This window comes from Pogona vitticeps, chromosome 6, assembly GCF_051106095.1.
Source record: "Pogona vitticeps strain Pit_001003342236 chromosome 6, PviZW2.1, whole genome shotgun sequence".
Lineage (NCBI taxonomy): Eukaryota > Metazoa > Chordata > Lepidosauria > Squamata > Agamidae > Pogona > Pogona vitticeps.
In genome coordinates this window covers 115,771,050-115,787,128 of record NC_135788.1, presented here as the reverse complement: position 1 = coordinate 115,787,128, position 16,079 = coordinate 115,771,050, and the positions used below count along the sequence as shown (strand labels likewise).

Genomic DNA, 16,079 nt, shown 5'->3' with positions numbered 1-16,079 from the left:
CAATCAAGGACATTCACCAGCTCAGACATTCTAATCAAGGATATTCACTAGCTCAGATATGAGAAACCTGTAGCCCTCCTTGGACTCATTTCTATCCTCCTCAGATAACCAGGTCAATGTTTAAGGATGAGAGGATATGTAGTTCACCATAATCAGGAGGGCCATATTTTCTGCACACCAGCACTGTTGAACCAGGCTGAAGTCAGATTCCCCTGGGCATACAGTAGGAAAAATAAGAACTGAACCAATATTAGAAATAACAAATATCTTTTTGTGTTTCTGCCACTTACACAATCTCAGGGGAAACAGGTATGAACTCTGCAATTATTGCAAACTCAAAGCACTGAGCTTTAGCATTCATCTTGATTATGCCATGAGCTTTTTGCACAGGTCATAATCAGAGTCAGTGAGCAAGGCTTAAAGTTTACATAATATCCCGCTGCGACATTCAGAACTTGAAAAAAGGACTCTGCAGAGACAAGACTGAATCAAAACAAGATGTTTGTAGCCATCTCTTCAGGATTTACAGTCTATGAGTGGGTCCCCTGTTGCCGTGTATTGCTGGAGAGATTTTAAGTTTGACAATCATTTCTTTCTTCTCCATTAACACTACAACTGACTAATGTAAACAATATGGAATTAAAATCCAAGTTTGTGTAGCTGTGGAAAACTAAGGGGGGAAGTTATCTGATTTTAAAATGTTTTTGCTTGAATTAACAAGGTGACATACTTGGGAATAAGTGAACTCTTTAAAGCTTGCTTCTTAATAAATGGCCTTCGGAACATACTTTCTATCACCACAATTAATTGCTGGGAAATGGCACCTCTCTTTACTGAAATTAACACATTATCGTTACCAAGCAGCTATGTTTGATTTCATGAACAACAAAGAATAGCTGCTTAGTGTCCTAACTTTATCTCATAGTTTATTACTTGCAGGTATCTGTATGACAAGAAGGACTATCAACAAATAAATAAATAATAATAATATGCTGTCAAGACAGTTCTAACTTATAGTGACCCCTTTCATGCCCAAATCTGTCATATTAAGCAACGTGCAATAGAATCCCTTTACAAAAGGAGGGTACTTAATGAAATTGTTCCACAGATCTAAAAACTTGTGTAACATCATAATGAGCAACATTTTAACAGTCACTACATTTTGACTCTCCTGGAATTCCAAGTAGAATACCAAGAACATTTCGCGGCTTTGTCGGCTTGTTCATAGTTCATCTCCGCTTGTCTTCACCAGAGTAATGTCTTTAAGATACAGTGGTGCCTCGTATAACGAGTGCACCATTTAACAACGAATCCGCATACCGATGCGGATTTTGCGATTGCAAAAGTGATCGCATACCGATGGCCCCTATGAGGAAAAATTGCTTTGCGATTTTTCCCCATAGGTACCATTTCCCCCCAGCTAGGCGGTGCTTGCCTCCGAGTGCCGGCGGTGGACGCTTCCCTGGAGGTTGCTCTGAAGGCAGCGCCGCCCAGCTGGGCGGTGCTGCCTTCAAAGCAACCTCCAGGGAAGCGTCCACCGCCGGCGCTCGGTAGGGCTTGCCTCTGAGTGCCGGTGTGAACGCTGAGGTTGCTCTGAAGGCACCGCTGCCCATCTGGGAGGCGCAGCCTTCAGAGCTACCTCCGGGAAAGCGTCCACCGCCAGTGCTCGGAGGCAAGCCCCGCAGCTAGGCGGGGCTTGCTTCCGAGCGCCGCCAGTGGAGGCTGAGGTTGCTCTGAAGGCAGCGCCGCCCATCTGGGAGGTGCAGCCTTCAGAGCAACCTCCGGGGAAGCGTCCACCGTGGGGGCTCTGAACCTTCTCCCCCCAGCTGGGTGGCGCAACCTGCGGGAGTCGTCCACAGCTCCGCCCAGCTGGGGGAAAATGGCCGCCCGCAGCGTTTTCACGCCTCGCTTATCGAGGCGGCAAAAATGGTGGCCAGATCGGGATTCTTCGCTTAGCTGTGAGTTTTCCCCCAATAGGAACACATTAAACGGAGTTTAATGCGTTCCTATGGGTTTTCCCCTCCCGCATAGCAAAGAATCTGGATAGCGACGTTAATACTGGAACGGATTAACGTCGCTATGCGGGGCACCACTGTATGTGGGTCTCTAGACTACCAGGCAGCATGTCAAAGATCTGAGTTTATTGGGGATGTTGGGAGCTGCAATCCGTGACATCTGTATGTACGAAGGTGGGTTAGTCTGCTGCATATGTTTCAAGTTATGAAAAACCTGGTACTGATTCATGAATTCTGACCCAATTCAAAATGCCAAGAAGTGCATTACGAGCAGGAAAATGAATGCCAAGCTGTTCATTGCAAAGGGCAGCCTGGATGTTGACAACACTGTTGGGAGCAGTCCAGATGGTTTACTGCAGGGGTCCCTGACCCCCGGTCTGTGGCACAATGCCGGTCCATGGACTTCCCAGGACTGGGCCATGGAGATGGATCTCTGCTCCTCTGCCCACCCACATGGTGGGCATGTCGTGCTCACGGGTGGGCGTGTCGCACTTGCAGTGGGCATGTTGTGCTCGTGGAGGGTGCGTCGCGCTCGTGGGGGGCATTTCATGCTTGCACGCATGTGCATGAGCGTGACACACCCACCCGTGAGCAGGACACACCCACCCCTGAACGCAGGGGTGTCCCTGCCCCCCCCGGCATGCAGCCCGTCCCCCTATCGGTCCACGGTTCCAAAAAGGTTGGGGACTGCTGGTTTACAGGATACCATCTTGTGCTCACTCTCAGAGACACCAAGCAAGAGAAAATCCTAGAAGCTGACTCCTTTTTTTTTAAATCTGTTAACTGCTTCTCACCCAAAGTTAAAGCACTTTTCAAGTTTTTTCTGACAAATGTGAATGATACGTTTGATTTACAACACAACACAACAAGTTTGATTTGTCACTGAACATTTCTGTGGATATTGCTATATTAAACAATGCATGAACTCATTTAATCAAAGTACTGGCCCATTCTGTTGCTCAGAGAGGGGAGAAATTATATTCCACCAAGTATATGGCCTATTCCCTCTGAACAATGGAAATGGATTTGGGCTCACTTTTGCCCAGTAATAATCAGTAAAAACCTCTGGACAGAAATGTTGGTACATCTCAAGGTGCCCAAAGATGAGGTGGAGAAACATGTCAACCCTTGTCCACCACCACATTCCTTCTGTTGGAGGTACCAGGAATGAGAAGAGTAAATACAATGAGCCAAACAGCCAACCTCTAGTGAACCATTAGCTGTCCAGTTGAAACACTGGTGGAGACAGTGTCAGCAGGCATGCAATGTATATAACAGCTCTAAAGACCTGTTGTTTAAGAAGGGTCTTTAGAAATATTGTTACTCAAGTGCAACTAAAATGCTAACTAGTATGCCTTGTTTGATATACAATCCCAGGGCCTGCATATTCATAATCCAAGTGATCTCACATGAAGACAATGATTGAAATCTTGATGTGTTGTTATACAGTGCACCCTTGACTTACAGACGGCTTGACTTACAGACTTTTTGAGTTACAGACTTCTCTGGCCGCAAAATTTAGGTTTGACTTGCAGACTGAGATTTGACTTACAGACCAGAAAAAAACTAAAATGGAACAAAAACGGCCTGTTACGGGATTAATCGGTTTTCAATACACTGTAGGTCAATGGAGACTTACAGACTTTTTGACTTGAGAACCGCCTTCCAATACGGATTAAGTTCTTAAGTCAAGACCCCACTGTATAGGAAACCTAAACTTTCGAAGGTGAATTGTTTAAATCAAGAAATCTCTATAGGCATTGTCTCTTGTATACTGAGTCATGTAATTCAACATGGAACAGATAAATGCCTATGAACATTTCTTAATTTATGGCAAACTGCCTCCAAAAGTTATGGGTTTTTTTCGGCCTGTGAGTTCTAATTTTGCAACATGGTCGACAGCAAAGGTCCGCCCTAAGCTTCTCATAGTAGGTCTGTTTTTAAAAAGCTAAGTCCTGGCTTTCAATGTATTTGGCATGTTTTATAAGAGGCTAACCAATTCTATGAAGACGTACCACACCTTCTGGAACTGACACCAAAGAAAGATGTTCTTGTCATTATGGGGGACTGGAATGCTAAAGTAGGGAGTAAAGAGATAAAAGGAACAGCAGGTAAGGTCCATATAGTCAAAGCTATGGTTTTTCCAGTAGTGATGTATGGAAGTGAGAGCTGGACCATAGAGAAGGCTGACTGCCAAAGGATTGATGCTTTTGAACTGTGGTGCTGGAGGAGACTCTTGAGAGTCCCCTGGACTGCAAGGAGAACAAACCTAACCCTTTTGAAGGAAATCAACCCTGAGTGCTCACTAGAAGGACAGATCCTGAAGCTGAGGCTGCAATACTTTGGCCATTTTGTGAGAAGAGAAGACTCCCTGGAAAAGACCCTGATGTTAGGAAAGTGTGAGAGCAAGAGGAGAAGAGGATGACAGAGGATGAGATGGATGGACAGTGTCACCGAATTTGACCCAACTCCGGGAGGCAGTGGAAGACAGAAGGGCCTGGCGTGCTCTGGTCCATGGGGTCACGAAGAGTCGGACACGACTAAATGACTAAACAACAAATGGTTGCCACATTTTATGGCTTCTTTTTTCTATATGTGATGCAGCCTCAAATTAAAGAGTTGGATTCATACAGCGCTTTACTGATTCTCAATTCAGTCTTGCTATATTTCAAATCTTGATGTTTCATTTTGAGCTGTATGCCCAGCCCGTGATCTCTGAATATTTTAAAAAAATATTCAATATCTGCAAAACAAATCCCATCCAGTCACCATCTATCTTCAAGGAGTACATCTATCTTCGAGGAGTACAATAGTAATTTCTTGATGACATCTCTTTAATAGAGTTCCAACGTCTGGACTGTGGGATGCTAAGCATTTTCAGGTAATTGTTCATTAAAAAAAACTTGACTTAAGAAACTTTGACCCAGAAATTTCACAGTAGCCTTCTTACAAACCCCAATAAAGAAACTGAAAAATATGTGACAACTTTTTTAACCCGTGAACTCCAAGTAAAAATAGTCATAATAATAATCTTAGAACTACAGAGGTCAAAGGGACCCTCTGGGTCATCAAGCCCAACCCGTATCAAGGAGGCACAGGACTGGCTGTGCTGGCTAGGATTTCTAGGAGTTGTAGTCCAAAAACATTTCTGAACCCAAGGTGAGGAACCACTAGATTAAAGAATCGCAGGAGGTTCTAGCGCTTACTGTGGGCACCACATGGGTGAAGCCTCACAAGGGAAGCTAAGAAGCAATTATGCATCTGTGGGTCCATTATGGGTTACATCATCTGCAGTCCAAAAATGGAGGGATTCTTTCCTTTGTAAAGACCAAAATTACTGTCATTAGATGACCTATCATTAGATAACCTACCATGGGGTTTTGAAAGGCATTGGAACAAATTAGCAGGCAAGTCTGAAAGGGCTAAATTAATCCCTCAGTGTCACTAAAACCCATGGCCTGGAATAAGAGAAACACAGAGCTCTACTGTGTAAACTTTTCTTTCCATTATGCTGGTCAAATCAGTGTTTGTTGAGATGCATTGAACAGACGCATTGCGAATCCCAAGGAAGATAAAGATAAAATGATCACAGCCCTTTTCAAGACCGGCATAGTGGGAGGGAACCATGTTCAGACCAGGTATATGATAATGATCAGGCTGGAGACGGTCACAGATGATGTCGGGACTTCTTGTCATACGGAAGATGAAGATTCTGATACTGGTACTATTCCACCTCGCACACAGAGCTTGCAAAGTACAGGATTCCAACTGCATAGGGACGGATTCTGAATATACTGGCCATGAGTGGAAACAGCCAAGTGAAATAGTCATTGGTGGCATTGTGTCTTTTTCTGAAATTCTTTTACCTGATCTTTACTTCACGATTCATCCTTCAAGGATGCCAAGTGGTCTTACACTGTAAGGAATTCTTCTTGCTCCTAAACCAGATCAATTCGGTGACGCTGGATTCCCGTACTCTGCTTTCTATGGTCTTTTTTATTTGGTATATGTTTCTGCATCCTCCTCATTTTATTTCATTGTATATCCACTATACTGTATGTGTGTTTGTGTTATATAACAATAAATTGAGCTCATACCTGGTCACGTGCTGGATTTTACAGCGATGAAATACGGGGATACTATTCTTTACTTCATTAATTAAAAAAAAGAGTCAAACTTGAAATAAAGCACGGTTTATTAGATTCTATCAATGACATCTAATTAAAAATATTCATCTCTTTGTGCCAAAGAAAAAGATGAGATTGAAACTATTTATTGATCTAATACAATTCTATGCTTGCTTATAATGAGCTAACTCTATGGAATGTTTGTAGATGATGTTTATCATGATATTACTAATGAGTTCCCAAAGAGAAAGCTTGCTAACGTGGCATTTTACTACCACATGGAAACAAAAGTTTGAAAAAATAAATGCTGGGCAGTAACTGGATTCTAGACCATTTAGAAGTTTAACAAATGTGAAAAATACAAAAACATTTGCTTAAAGAAACTGTCATTGAACACCTTCTCTTTATCAACTCACTGGGCATTTTCCACAGAAAAGTTTTTAATAATAGATAGTCTTGTGAAAATAAAAAATGAGGTTCTACTTTGGTTTTGAAGGTTCTCTACCACGGGATGCTTCTCAACCACAGAAAATATTTGAATAAGTCTGAGCTTATTTCTGCTAGATGAAAAGGGTGTATATTGATAGTCTACACAGATGCAGTGTCTTAAGTGGACTAGTGGACCCCGCTGTTACCTACTTTTTAAAAAAGAATCCAGCAGGAGACTAGCACATATTTAACATAGAGAAACTGCAGTCCCTGGAATTTATTCTCAGTAGCAGTCACTGAATGGAGCTTACAGTTCTTTTACATAACAAAAATTCAAAGCTAGCCACCCCAGCCATTTTAATTTCAGAAATGTGATTTGGAGAAAAGTGGGGAATAGTTTTGTATTTAATATTTGTAAAATGTTCAATTGTCTTTTCGTTCTTTAGAAATTAAAATAAAATTTAAAAAAATTTTAATTTCAGAAATAAAATTCAAAGGTGCATGTGCACTGAATAATTTTTAGGTTGTAAGTTTAACGATGAAGACAGCAGCATTCATAAAAATATCCTCTTTGAATGGATACAGTATTTCTGTTGTATGTAATCTTCAATGCATTATGATTACTATTTGGGCAGAGGATTGAACTGTTTGTAATGTATACAATTTAGAGATCAAATTCTATGGGAGCATCTCAGGAAATTGAACCCAAGACAATATATTGCATTCATGTCCACGGGACTTAACCTTGGCATCTGTGGCTAGACCGTGCCTTGCCTATGGATTCTGATTGTTCAACATCCTTTTTTACAGAGTGGTGACAAAATTCTACCAGTATATTCTTGCCTTGGTATTTGCCATTCGTGAGATTAATAAAAATCCCAAAATTTTGACAAATATCACTCTTGGGTTCCACATCTATGACACCTACTATGATGCAAGATTGACGTATCGTGTTACTCTAGACCTTCTCTTCAAGTCACATCAGGTTGTCCCCAACTACAGCTGTGATGTTGAGAAAAATCTAATAGGAATTATTGGAGGACTGACATTCCATACTTCCTCACAGATAGCAGACATATTGCATCTTTACAAGATTCCACAGGTAGGATCGTCCTTATTCTCACCTACATTGGGTTTTCTCTTTCTGTGGACTGTTCATTCAGCTCTTCATAACACACATCTTATTGCTAACACACTGTTAGTGGTGAATTGCAGAAAAGGTACAAAGGTAGTGCAGTACTGAATAACACAACAATAGTGAGTTTTGCAAATTACTGAAATTTGCTTCCAGAAAGTACATCATTTCAATTACACCATGAGTAGGATTGTGACTGTTGGAGATTGGGATTCATTTTTTATTAGGGATGTTTATGTTTCAGAAGGTGCTGTAAAGACATATCTGCTTTACCCCTTGCATTGATCTCTGTATTAAATTCAGTTCCCCTGGGTTGTTTAACATCTTGTCAAAGAAGGAAACATTGCCTTCAGTTTCGAGGTGAAATGTCTCCAAAACATGGGAGAATAGCACCATAGTTTCTATTTTTCAAACTGGTACAGATAGAATGAATGAAATTTTGAGTTTATGTCTGGGGAGGAGAATGGTCTTCGTGACCACTACTAATAAAACAATAGCAATGCTAACAGTGTTTCTTATGGAGAAACATTCACTCATAAAACCAAAGAATGTGTTCTTTCTACACAGCAAGGAACCGGATTTTTAAAAAATGTATCCTTTATCCAACATGTTTTGCTCATGGACAGATGAGGGGAAAAAAAAAATCAAGTCTGCATTCAGTAAAATGTGACTTTTTTTTCTTCAGATAAACCTTTGAGCTTCAATAATAATGATAGGAGCCTTTGAACTGCAGAGCTGGAAGGGATACTATGGATCATTAAGGGAGGCGAGTCTCTCAGTAGTAATTCCAATAAAGGTAAATCAAATGTTTCTTCAAAATTAGAGAAACTTCACATGTCCTTCTCAATTCTTTTCCAGTTTTCATATGGTTCCTTTCGACCAGAAGTCAATAAAGAATCCAGATCTCCTTCCTTTTACCATATGTTTCCCAATGAAGCAATTCAGTACCATGGAATTGTCCAGCTGCTTCTCCATTTCGGGTGGACATGGGTTGGTTTCATGACTTTGGATGACGAGAGTGGAGAATATTTCTTGAAGACTATAGAACCAATGCTTTCCGATAAAGGAATCTGCTCAGCCTTCACAACCAAAGTTCCAAGTAACCTCCCTATGTCAAACTTCGTAGACATGTATTATTATATCTTGAACAGCGCCCCAGTTGTCATGATGAGCAAAGCAAATGTAGTTGTGTTATACGGAGACATTGTAGTCATCAGGTGGCTGACAGCCATTGCATGGGGAGTAAAACTGACAGAGATGGCATCAGGTGGAAAGGTGTGGATTATAACAGCCCAAACTGATTTTGCATTGAATGTGTTACACAAGATGTGGGATATTCAGTTCTTCCATGGTGCAATTTCTTTTAGTGTCCATTCAGAGGAGCTTCTAGGATTCCAGGAATTCCCTAAGAATATAACGCCATATAAGGCAAAAGACGATGGCTTTGTCACGGATTTCTGGGAGCAAGCATTTGATTGTTTCATGCCAGGTTCTCCGGAAGCAACAGATAACAGCTCAACCTGTACTGGAGAGGAGAAGCTGGAGACCCTTCCAAGGCCATTTTTTGAAATGACCATGACTAGCTTCAGCTACAGTATCTATAATGCAGTGTACACATTGGCAAATGTCTTAAACATTTACTTATCCATGGCTAGATATAAAAGACAGGAAGATGGGAGAAGATTGGTGCCTTTGAATGTGAAAGCCTGGCAGGTAATTTCTACTGTTACTCAAGTCTGCTGTCATCAAATCATAAAATAATGGAGTTGGGAGGGGTCCTAGAAGGCCATTGAGTCCAACCCCCTGCTCAAAGCAGGAATCCAAATCAAAGCAAATCTGAGAGATGGTTGCCCATTTTTCACCTGAATGCCTCTAGTGTTGGAGCGCTCACCACCTCGTATGGTAATTGGTTCCATTGTTGTACCGCTCTAACAGTTAAGAGGTTTTTCCTGATATTCAGCTTAAATCTGTCTTTCTGTAGCTTGATCCCATTATTGCATGTTCTACACTCTGGGATGATCAAGAACAGAAATACTGTATAGTATAGACATATAGAATTATAGGATATATAGTCATGACAGAATATAGATCATGTTGATGTCACATCCATTGAAAATGGTCATCATGATGTTATAGCACTCATCCTCTTTGTTTTGAACATAGTCTAGTCTCTTAGATCGTTTTTCTTATTCCCTGTAGTTACATTCATATATTCAGAAGATGTCCTTCAACAACAGTGTTGGAAGAGAGATTATATTTAATGAGTATGGAGAATTGATATCTGGCTTAGATATTACAAACTTAGTCACTTTTCCTAATGGCTCCTATGCCAGAGTAAAGGTGGGAAAACTGGATCCTCAAGCTCTACCAGACAAAATGTTCTCCATTGATGAAGAGCAACTTCAGTGGCATAAAGATATGATTCAGGTGGGGAAATAATTATTTATTTTTATTTATTTATTTATTCTATTTATATCCCGCCTATCTGGTCAGTTATGACCACTCTCAAGAAGTGGTAGAAAATTCACAGCAGCAAAGAGGAAATTATTGTGTATGTAGTGTAGAATCATCATCATCATCATCATCGTCATCATCATCATCATCATCATCATCATCATCATCACCATCATCATGGGCTATTAAGTCAATTCTCACTTATAATGACCCTTTTCAAGGGTTTGGCAGGTAGGGAATATTCAGAAATGGTTTACCAGTCCATTCTTCTGGTGTGCCCTGAGACTGTACAGCTGGCCCAAGGCTACACAGGCTGGCTCTTCTCCCAGGAGCCACAACGGGGAATTGAACTCCCAACCTTTGGCTGCACAGCCAGATACCTAAACCACTGGGAAATCCATATAGCCAATGTAGAATAAATGCATAAAAGTAAAGGGATGCATCCACATGCATATGGGGAGTGAGATTACAAAGATGGCAGACCTTAAAAGTGCTTATAAGGGCATCTTTGAATTATCAGTAGAGGTGATGGCAAATATTGCCCTTGTTGGCCGACTATTTAATTAATCTGACTCTGTAGGATCTATTAGTGAGTGACTCATATTCATTTTGTCAAGCATGTGGCATTTTCTTGAGTTCTAAGGATGGTAGCCATCTCTTCCACTTAACAGGGATCACTTCTGCACACGTGTTTTCAATCCAAAGAGATAAACCTCATCTTTTTATTTTATTGGGAGTTCATGTATGTAATAGAACTGTTTTTTGGTTAGTTTTTTGAGTCTACATTTTGCTTTCTCCATAGGTGCCTCCCTCGTCTCTTTGCAATGAAAACTGTCATCCAGGATACGGGAAGCAAAAGAAGGAAGGGGAGAAGTTTTGCTGTTATGACTGTGTTCCTTGTCCAGATGGGATGTTCTCCAACCAGAAGGGTGAGCTACGCCTTGTAACAGTGGTTCCCAAAATTTTTCAAGTCACAGCTCCCTCCCAACCCTGGGGTGCCTCTCATTCATGCGCAGTTAATCCTCCTCTTTTGGTTTGGCTCACTGGTGCCTTCAGTCTCCGGCAGACGAGTGGGATCCCTCTTCCTCTGCAGCTGCCTGAGAGCCACCTCCGAGCCAGAGCACCTCACAAAGACCCAGAGCCAGAAAGAGCAGCTCTCGCCCCTACTCATATCCATTTCTGGCCACTCAGCCCCATCGCCTGTTGAGGTAGGTAGAGAAATGTGGGGCTGGCCTGGGCCACCTCTCATGAGGGTGGTGACAATGGTGGTGTGGATGGAGGTGCCCCCCACTTCCTCCCACCACCCTTGCTTTTCACGGCCCACTGATTGGTAGCTTGTGGAGTTGTGGCTGAGTGGAGCCACTGGGTGGGGTCAGGGACAGGCAGCTCCAAGGGCTGCAGGAGGCCACTTGGGAGACAGCAAAGTCCACCCACAAGCAAGCAGCCAGGGCAGCACCAAAACCGGCAGCACCAACCAGCTGAGAGCAACACAGCACAAGGAGGCACTTGGGTCAAGAGCACCAGATACTGCAGAGAAGCTGGGGCTGAGAGTCAGAATTCCCTTGCTCTCTGCTTCCTTCCCTTTCAAAGAGCCTTGTGGCACAGTGGTTAAACCACTGTACTGCAGCCAAAACTATGCTCATGACCCAGGGTTCAATCCCAGGTAGCGGCTCAAGGTTAACTCAACCTTCTATCCTTCTGAGGTCAGTAAAATGAGTGCCCACCTAGCTTGGGGGGGGGAAGGCAATGTGTAGCCTGCATAATTAACTTGTAAACCGCCTAGAGAGTGCTTGAAGCACTATGAGGTGGTATATAAGCAGCATGCTTTGCTTTGCTTTTTGCTTTCCTATGGTGCCCCTCAGTAGACTCAGTGGTGCACCCAGGTATCATGGTGCACCCTTTGGTAAACACTGCCTCATAGAAGCATGGCCTCCATCTATAATGCAGCCAATTCCATTTAGAGGAGACCAAGACAATTTTGGAAGAGGTTTCAAAGAGTTTCCTTGAAATTTAGTTTTCCAAATATTTAGAAACTGACTTTGCAGGCAATGAAATATAAGGGGATAATATCGTAGAGTAAATTAAGGATGGGATTAGTTTTCGCCATTTTTCTAGTCTTCAATTAGAAAAGGGCAACATTCTCTCTAAGCGGGGTGCGTGTGCAGTACTGCATCGGTCCCACACAGCCAAGCCTCACATTGTGGCTTGGCTGCTCAAATCTCATGCAGCAATTATCCTTCCACAATCTTACACTTGCTCTTTGACTCCTAAGAGTATAATATCATTTCAGCAAAGTTTAGTAACCTAAATTGAGGAAGAGAAAAAGGGGGAAAAAAAGAATATCTCAACTCTATTCCAGAACACAAGAAGGCTGTATAAAGAGTGTACATCTCCTTTTCTTCAACTGACAGACGGCATTAGAGACACAAAGAATGGGTACATGTGATGATAGTAGGCTTAAAGGCCAAAAATCCATTCAGAGTAAGAGACCCTTATCTCTCATATATTCATTCATTTATTTTATTTGTTTTTAAGAAATACATGCCTACAGGATGAAAATCTGATAGTAGATTCCCTGGCTATTTGCACAGAAATCACCAGAATCAACCGTTGGAAGGATCAAATGTATTATCTGAGGTTTAAAACATGGCTCGTAGATTTGTGATTGTGGCACCATTTGGCACAGCAGGTCTCACATTAGCTAGGTTGTTCAGAAGCTGTTTCTTAAGTCTAGTGAAGATTTATAACACCATGCAGAAGGCTATTCACAGCTCTTACTCATGGCAATTGCTTGGCTGGTTATAGGATGACAATCTTAACAAGGTATATACTCCTCTTTCAGTTGTGGATCATTGTGCCAAGTGTTCAGAAGATCACGTTCCAAACGAACAGCAAACCCAATGCATTCCTAAGATTCCAGATTTTCTCTCCTTTGAAGATCCTTTGGGCATTGTTTTATCTGCTTTGGCCATCTTCTTTTCTCTGGTGACCACTCTGGTCTTTGGAATCATCGTTAAGCACCATGACACACCCATTGTCAAAGCCAACAACAAGACCCTCACCTATATTCTCCTTGTCTCTCTCCTCCTTTCCTTCGTCTGCTCTTTGATGTTCATCGGAAAACCCAACGAGGTGACATGCCTCCTGAGACAAACAGGCGTTGTGATGGTCTTCTCAGTTGCAGTGTCTTCTCTTTTAGCCAAAACTGTAACCGTGGTTGTTGCTTTCGCTGCTGCCAAGCCTGGAAATATGTTCCAAAAGTGGGTAGGCAAAAAACTTGGAAATTTTGTTGTCTTGCTCTGCTCCCTTCTTCAAATGGGTATTAACACTGCTTGGTTGAGTACATCTCCCCCATATCCAGACATAGATGTCTACACAATGTCTGACAAACTCATTATTAAATGCAACGAAGGGTCTGTCACCATGTTTTATTGTGCTTTGGGCTACATGGGGGTCCTGGCTTTTTTCACCCTCATTGCAGCCTTTTTAGCCAGGAAGTTACCTGACCGTTTCAATGAAGGCAAGTTTATTACATTCAGCATGTTGGTCTTTTGCAGTGTTTGGGTGTCCTTTGTTCCCACCTACCTGAGTACAAGAGGGAAATACATGGTGGCTGTGGAGATCTTCTCTGTCATGGCCTCCAGCTGTGGTTTGCTAGCTTGCATCTTTTGCCCCAAATGCTACATTATAGCGCTAAGGTCTGATCTGAACAAAAAGGGCCAGCTAAGGGAGAAGGGGCACTGACGTGTCTAGCAACTAATTAGAGATGTGCTCCAGTATCAGAATAAAAGTTTCCAAATAAGGTAAAGCAGGTATATTTCTACATTACTGGAAAAGATACTGGGCAGTTCAAGACGTTTCCAGGCATACTTGGGACAATTTGCACACCCCTTGAAATCTTGAAAGTGTGTTGTGTCATATTTGGAATAAAAACTGCTAAAATTTGAATAATAGTTGACACCTGTTGTAGTAAAAGAAGGAAGCACCAAAGAACGAGGTGATTGACATCAGAAGCCCTAAAGAAGTCCAAAACCTCTTTTGGAAACCAACAGCTGAGCCTTGCAGATGATGGCCTAAAGCAAATCAGAGATGGCTCAGATACATCTCACTGGACTCCATTCACTCAACCAAGCCTTTTTGAACCCAGGTATGGCAAAGGGAGGTTGCTAAAACGAGGTGTGTGGTGCAGGATTCAGATTTCTGGTAGATGTGAAGCAATAGGGTTGCGTGAATTTGCAATGCTTTGATTCTGTTTTTTATTGTTGTTGTTGTTGTTGTTGTTGTTGTTACCAACTAGCCTGACAAATAATCTGGGAAAAACTGAAAAACTGTAGTGGAATTACGGTTGGCCACAATAAAGATATTGCCTTCATATCTGTTTCTGAATAATATAATGCTTCTGACTTGCTTTCCATTATAAAGGTCCATTTCATTGTGATGAAGATTCTTATGAAAAGCCTGTTCCAGAGTATCTCTCTTGTCTTATTCCTAAATATTCAAATACAAGTACTTTATTTCTGTGTGCTTTGCTATAGAATTGTTGTGTTGTTAAAATCATACAAGCACGTTTCACACACACACACACACACACACACACCTCTGTTTCTTGCTTAGAATTCATGAACAAGGAGAGAAAATAGAAGAGGGTCACCACACTAAAAAAGCCATGAAATATCAGTTGAAACTTTCCTTTATTGCTTCATAGCCAGTCAGGCTGTACACACCCGTAAAAATTAGAACCGGTTAACTTCTGACAGGGGAAGATATGGAGGCAGTGTCAAATTTTATCTTCCTGGGCTCCATGATCACTGCAGATGGAGACAGCAGCCCTGAAATTAAAAGACGCCTTCTTCTTGGGAGGAAAGCGATGACAAACCTTGACAGCATCTTGAAAAGCAGAGACATCACCTTGCCGACAAAAGTCCGAATAGTCAAAGCTATGCTCCGGGAGGCAGTAGAAGACAGAAGGGCCTGGCGTGCTCTGGTCCATGGGGTCACGAAGAGTCGGACACGACTAAACGACTAAACACACACACACAACTTCTGACATAAATACTGTACATATAAACTATCAGAAAAGAATAAAAGAATAAAATAAGCTTTCTCAAGGAAGTATAGGAAGTATCAAGTTGTAAGATAAACTTATAGAGATCATGGTGCAGGTCATCAGTTCTGTCTTTCCATTGGTCATTTAACAGATTTGGCAGTCCTATAGGGTCAGAAGATCCGGCAGTCGTAAGATCGAATCCACGCAACGGAATGAGCACCTGTCGCTTGTCCCAGCTCCCGCCAACCTAGCGGTTCGAAAGCATGCAAATGCAAGTAGATAAATAGGGACCACCTCGGTGGGAAGGTAAACAGCGTTCCGTGTCTAAATCACACTGGCCATGTGACCACGGAAAGATTGTCTTCGGACAAAACGCTGGCTCTATGGCTTGAAGAGCGGGATGAGCGCCGCCCCCTAGAGTCGGACACGACTGGACAAAAATTGTCAAGGGGAACCTTTACTTTATAGGACAGTGGTCTCCAACCTTGGGCCTCCAGATGCTCTTGGACTGCAACTCCCAGAAGCCTTCACCACCACTTTTGCTGGCCAGGATTTCTGGGAGTTGAAGTCCAGGAACATCTGGAGGCCCAAGGTTGGGGAACACTGCTATAGGATATAAAATAGTCTGTGCCAGCTAAAACAAATAGAACTGTAAAGGGAAGTTATTCTTGATCCCAGTTGTTCAGAATTTAAGATATTGATTCCTGAAATCCGCATACAAAGGGTGTTCCGTGAGACAGGGTATCACGTCCTACATCTTAAATCATCCTGCTGAGAGATAACTGCTTATACTGTGTTGGTCCATATATCATCCCTGAAGCTCTTTCAAATGCCATGAGTTCAGTCTGCATTTAGTTAGCAGTCGTCTCAGC

General features: G+C 42.2%; 1 pseudogene across 1 annotated transcript; it reads left to right on the top strand.

Annotated features, from left to right (window-relative positions):
- The first annotated feature begins 4,080 nt into the window (after positions 1 to 4,080).
- On the top strand, positions 4,081 to 13,913 carry LOC110070349 (vomeronasal type-2 receptor 26-like; annotated as a pseudogene). Its single transcript, XR_013537810.1, has 4 exons — positions 4,081 to 9,419; positions 9,906 to 10,133; positions 10,963 to 11,089; positions 13,003 to 13,913. The product of XR_013537810.1 is annotated as a vomeronasal type-2 receptor 26-like (transcript).
- The last annotated feature ends 2,166 nt before the right edge of the window (positions 13,914 to 16,079 follow it).